This window comes from Natrix helvetica (genome assembly GCF_964273705.1).
Source record: "Natrix helvetica genome assembly, chromosome: 6".
Taxonomy (NCBI): Eukaryota; Metazoa; Chordata; class Lepidosauria; order Squamata; family Natricidae; genus Natrix; species Natrix helvetica.
Genome location: NC_138553.1, coordinates 75,056,668 through 75,062,965, shown reverse-complemented (window position 1 = coordinate 75,062,965; position 6,298 = coordinate 75,056,668). Strand labels below are relative to the sequence as shown.

Genomic DNA, 6,298 nt, shown 5'->3' with positions numbered 1-6,298 from the left:
TCACAGCAGGACTAGCTGCATTGCTTGCCATTTATTACATCAGGTCAGCCTTTTCTTTCTCTGATCTCTCAGAAAAGTTCCACCAGCCAAGGGTCCACATATTGAATCTCGTCTACTGGACATCTTAGGGTTCATGTGGTTGTCCTCCATGAAAATTGGAGAGGAGAATATTTCAGAGGTATCAACTTCAGCAACATTTCTGAGACTTCCTTTCTGGTATTGGAATGGCTGGGAAAACGTTCCACAAGTCATCACCTGTTTTTTTTGTTTTGGGGAGAGAAGAAATTGCTGGAGGCTGCCTTTGGCTCATGCTCATGCTTTTTTGCTCCACAGGACTTTGAGGAACACGGCTGGCAATGCTTCTCATATGCCTGGAATCAGCTACACTACTGTAGGACCATAAAACTAGGATCAATGTATATAGGAAAATGAAAACAAGATTGGAAATTTTGGGTCCCCCACTGTTTTTGGGCCCCCAACACCATAGAAACTCTCTAGGGAGAAAAGAGCAGAGTGTTATTTCTCCTTTCGTTCTGTTTGATGGTGGACTAGGGAATCCCTGGATGGGATGTCTTGCTGCTATTACTTGCATTGATGGGTCCAAGGGAAGATGGAGAATGATTCTGCCAGACACTTTGGCAACAATACAATGGGCTTCTTCGTTGTCTCTTTCAACTTACTAAAACCCAGCAGGCATTTCCACAATTTCCACTGGAAATTGGACTGACTGAAAATGAGGATGGTTTCATTAATGAAGGTAACTTTCTTTTGGAAACATTAAAAGTGTGTTTGTCTCACCCTTTTCCCCCAGGCAGGTGACCTAACAGTAGAGAAGCTGTGACATCTTGACTCCCACTGCTGTTTAGCCAAAGATGAACAATGGATGAAAAGGACTTTCACTCTATCTCAAATCCCTTCATTTGTCCCAGCTACAACTTTCAATTATCACATGTAAATGTTGTAATTGCTCTGTTCTACTCTTCTGACCTTAAAATAGAATAAATCCTGATATTTAGGCTTTTAAATTCTTGGATTATCTTCATCACTTCAAGAATGGATCTTTCTGCTATTGAACTGCAACGTTGATGTTCGAAGATGGCGCCGAGGCTACGTGTGTTGTGGAACAGATGCAAACACTGGTCAGTTTTATTATGCTGCAGCAGGTTGGTGGTGTGGAGAGTTGGATTACAAGATGCTTGAGTTTCTGCAAATTTGGGTTTTTCATCTATCGAGTATATGATTGATGCTGCTTTTTTGTCACACGTCTGTCTCTCTTCTTAAGCCATGTAGCAGCTTTGGACAGGAATGAACGTGGTGCCTGGAACTCACCTGCTTTCTTCAAATGTTGCTGGCTGGACTATCCTCTCTCCAGGCTGGAGAAAGGATCAAAGATTCTGCGATTCCACAGACTCCCCTGACAGATGGAATAGAGATGATAAAAGTGTTATTTTTTAAAAAAAAAATCAGCTCTGTAATTATACAAAGAAAAAGGCCTTTTCATGTCTAATGAAAGAATTACTAAGGAAAAATAAAGAAAGAAATCAGCAGTGCTTCTTCTTACCAGCTGATCCCTTTTCCTCCTTGCAAACTTTTATTTCAGTTTAATCTCTCAATGGAAGAAACGGAAGGCTTTCTCTGCTGGGACCCAAATAGTAGCTGTTTTTACTGCAGAGTCAGCAAGCCAGCCCAGAAAGTCATATTCTAGGTAAAGGTCTTGGGAGGAAAGCTTATTCTGGTCTAGAGATGATTCACTCCAATTTCACATGGGAAGAGCAGAGCCTGGCCTTATCCCTTAGAGAGAGGATGGCAAGGGGCTTGTGCCCGTCTCCAGCCTCTTGGCTCAACCAGGAAGGTCACTGAGTAGATAAGCAAGCAAAGCTTGCAGTGTGGCTTCTTTTTAAAGCCCTTTAAATGACACAGGAAGAAGAGTCTTATATATCTAATAGTACAGTAGAATGTAAGCTAACAAAAGAAAACCAAGAGTGATCTAAGTTCGTCTCCATTTTTTTTTACTTCTTGTGCACGATTGCCTTCATATTCTATGTCCAGCTTAAAAGATCCTCCCTGAGTGCTGCTTCATGGCCCAATTCAAAACATCACAGATAATTCTAGGCAGCCCTAAATCTGTTAAGATCTCTCTCCTTCCAATGGGAATCCAAGACATCCACAGCTCCAGCTGGAACTCTGCTGAACCTAGGACCAGAAATGTTTCCAAAGGGAGAAGAGAACAAGAACTAGAAGAGAAGAAAGCTGTGTAGCTGCTGTTCAGTGGTCAGTAGTCCTAGGCTGCAGGTCCCTAAAGAGAGACTAGCCATGAAGGAACCATTTCCAATGTCATTTATAGGATATTGAAAAGTAGCTTAGAATTCCTGGAATGCTGTTAGTTGGAAAACAAATATCAAATATTTAATTGAAATAGGGAAGGAAAGTGAAAACTCATGAACAAGAATGAGCAACCTGGTGTTCAGAAACGGACTATCTCTCAATGATTTCGTATTTGTTTTCTAACTGACAGCATCCCAGAAAACCTAAGCTACTTTTCAACATTCTATAAATGACATGGGAAATTTATGATTCTTTAACGAAAGCAGAGAGATGAGCCAAAATCAAGATGTGGGAGACATTCTTCTTACCCTATGTGAAATCCATAGTCCCCCATGGAATTTCTACACTACTTAATGGGGTACAACCATGGATCTCCTGCATATAAATGATTTGGTTATAAAAATTTCCTATGAAGCTCCTCAGGGATGGAGCTAATTTAATATGAAATTCTGGAAAAGAAAGTCAGGGTTGCTATCTAAAAGTTTCTCACCTGCTCAGTCTTTCTTTGAAATCTTTGCAGAACACCTCTTTTTCTTCAATTATTTCAAGATGTTAAAACTTAGGCTTTTCGTTCTTCATTTGAAACTCTTCTATTTCTGACAACTTTGAAATTACTATTTTCTGTAAATTATGAAAACAAGACAGAAATTACTCTTTTTTTACTTGAATCACCAACTATAACTAAGATCTTAATAGTAATAAAGTCCTTCTGGAGAGGGTGCGGCTAACAAATAAAATTTATTATTATTATATTATTCCTTTTATTCAGTATCTTGTTTATATCTGGTGTCAAGATTCTAATAATTAAATTTTAATTCGAAAGAATAAGTCAGGATTGCTATCTAAATATTTCTCACCTGTTCTTTAAGATTATTTTCTCTCAGGAGTTCCGCCTTCTCCACAACTTGTTCTTGAATTTTACAAATGAGGCTTTGATTCTTCGTTCTGAGTTTGTCCATCTGCTCATCTAAAATATTTATTCTGTAAAATATCAAGACAAGAGTGAAATTAGCCCCCTTAGGTTTTTACTTGAATCATCAAACTTGTTTAAAACTAATTAAAATACCTGGCCTTTTGCTTGTTCTACATAGCCTTACTTTTTAATAAATTTAGTTTTGCTATTTCTATTACAACAGCTAGCAAGTTTTTCATACAGGAACCAATGCTGGAATGAGTCATTGGGTACTTCAGAAAGCCACAGTAAAATAGACAATCAGTAAATCTTTCAAGAACAAAACCATACCTACATTATATTCTTAAGGGTGGTGTTAACCTTAATACTAATATCTTCTCTAACACCACTATATTTAAGTGTTTGATTATTTAAGTTCAAGTAAATAACTTTTACTTTTAGTATTTAGCATTACATAATTATTACTACCACAAAGGAATTTCTTAAATCTTAATTTTAAAGGTCTAAGAGATGCCCTGTGATCTATGGGCTCATCTTTAAGGGTGGGTTTCCTTCCATGATCCTCAGCACCACCTTCAACAAGGAGGGAGCTCCTAATGGATTGTCTTCCCTTCAAAAGCTGGGCACACATTTAAAGACAGCCCTGTTGAATCTATATATATAAAAGTGAAATGCCACTCACACCTCATCACGAAATCTCCAAAACCGTAAAGCCCACAAATTTGAAATTTGACACGTAGGTTCCTCTTGGCTTTTAGGTGCTCACTAAAAAAGGATTTTTTGAAATGACCATCAGATCATTAGTATTTCTTATACTATTATTAACATGCTCTGATGCTAAGGAGTTACATGTTCTACTCCCCCTCCCCACCTGAAAAACACTCTGATGCTAAGGAGTTAGACTGAGGGAGAGAAGGGGATAGGAGGGGATCAATGGGGCAAGCCTGAGGGAGAGGAGAGAATCAATGGGGTAAGCCTGAGGGAAAGAAGGGGAGAGGAGAGAATCAATGGGGCAAGCCTGGGGGAGAGAAGGGGATAGGAGAGGATCAATGGGGCAAGCCTGAAGAAAGGAGAGAATCAATGGGATAAGCCTGAGGAAGAGAAGGGGAGAGGTCGATGTTAACTATTCATTAATTTTCAAGCTGTCGATTTATCAAGGCCCAGCACATAGTTTTGAAGTGGAGCACGGGTATCCAGCTAGTGACCCCATATAGTGTCCACAGTGCTATATAGGGAAATGTTTTGTGACGTTTTGCATTATGCCATAAAATCTTTGATCTAGCTGTGGATAGACGCCCGGGGTGCACCCTCAGATTTCCCACAGCCTGCGCCCTTCTCAATATGGAGGGTGACAAGCAAAGAAAAAGATCCTCAGGCAAAGACTGTTGACTAAAAGAAGGGGGGAAATGGGAGGTGAAAGATGAAGGCCAGGCCCTCTAATACTTCCATGACAACTGAGCACACAGAATAACCTTAAAACTGCACACAAGCAGATCAAAGGTCCAGTCAGTGTGGCAGGGGCTAGACTAGATAACCTCTGAGGACCTCTGTAACGATCGCAAAATAACAGAGTGGGGCTTTTTCTCTCCCCTCCCCCCTCCCAATTAGGTGGTAAAACTCACCTCCACCCCTCCATCCTCTCCCCCTTTGAGAAACCTTCCTTGACTCCAGGCTGAAGAGGAGAGGAGCTGAAGCCAAAAGAAAAAAAAAGCGTTTTCCCCCCTCCTTGAAATGGAGGGGAAAAAAGAATCACCTCAAAAAAGCGACTTGGGCCACAAAATGGAGGGAAATGGGTCTTTGCCGGCTTTAGCTGTCCTTCTCACTGCCTGTGGAGGACAGCCAAGTCTTAAAAGTCAGACTGCAGACTGCTCATACAGGCAAGCATTAAGGACAGCTAAACCATGGAAAGACCTGTGGAGGGAGGACCCCCTGGTACTGGCTGAGGAATTCTGGGAGTTGAAGTGCGTCCATCTTCAAATGGCTAAGGTTGAGAAACGTGCTCTATTTGGCAGTTGGGACAGTTTAGTTTACTTTATTGTCACTGCACCTGGTACAACGAAATTAAATGCTGTCTTCAATGTACATTCCAACTATAAAAATAAAAACACAAACATACATCCTTTACTTCCATAGAATTAAAATTGAAAACCCAATATTGCACGATACCATAGAATTCATAGAGGTCATAGAATGACCTCTAAGGTCTCTTTAAACTCCCGTTATTCTCATCACTTACTTCTTATGTCACAATAATAACAAGGCCAGGCTTTGCTTAGTCACAACAAACTAAACTAATTGCACCCCCTGCCCCTACTGTCAGATGCCCCCTTCCCCCCCATCATAAGTCCTCTTTGAAATCTCCCCAAAGGACCCACTGAAAGGATCTCCTCTCCAGCCAAAGAAGCTGCCAACAAAGAGGAGAATGAGTGGGATGATTTCACCGAGGTTGACTTGGGTCCCCTGTGGATGAAGTTGCAGCCATCTTTGACTCAAGAGTGTGGGAAAGCTTCAGGACCCTTTTTAAACCCCCAATGTCCTTGCTTTGTTGGTGGGAAGGGGCTTCCCAAGAAGGTCCATCTCAATGGTGAAATTCATATTTTTTTTACTACCAGTTCTGTGGGCGTGGCAGGGGAAGGATACTGCAAAATCTCCATTCCCACCCCGCTCTGGGGCCAGCCAGAGGTGGCATTTGCTGGTTCTCTAAACTACTCAACATTTCCACTATTGGTTCTCCAGAACCTGCTGAATTTCACCTCTGGTGCAACTCCTTTGTTGGTAAGACTTGGGGAGGGGCTTGCCACGTGCTCAGGCCCACTTTTTGTCCTTTTGTTTACTAAACAATTTGGTTCCTTTCCCTGAAAGAGCTTTTCCTAGCTTTTGGCCCTCTCCCACCTTGCTTACGTGCCTTCACCACTTTTAGGTACGGTGGCCGTGGCCCAGTCTCACACTTCCAACTCTTACCATTCTATGTTTTATTCTATGTTCAATAAGGCAGCGATCCCCAACCTTTATGGCTGGTGGCTCAGCGGGGGGGGGGGGGGAGGCAGTGTGGGTTGGGGG

At 41.5% G+C, this 6,298-nt stretch overlaps 1 long non-coding RNA gene across 1 annotated transcript; it reads right to left on the bottom strand.

Moving 5' to 3' along the window:
- Window positions 1–386: 386 nt before the first annotated feature.
- LOC309394930 lies at window positions 387–4,992 on the bottom strand. The gene is made up of 5 exons (XR_014175831.1): window positions 4,861–4,992; window positions 3,921–4,003; window positions 3,183–3,306; window positions 2,816–2,946; window positions 387–1,414 (listed from the first exon to the last, which is right to left on the bottom strand). It is a non-coding gene; the product is annotated as an uncharacterized lncRNA (long non-coding RNA).
- Window positions 4,993–6,298: the final 1,306 nt, after the last annotated feature.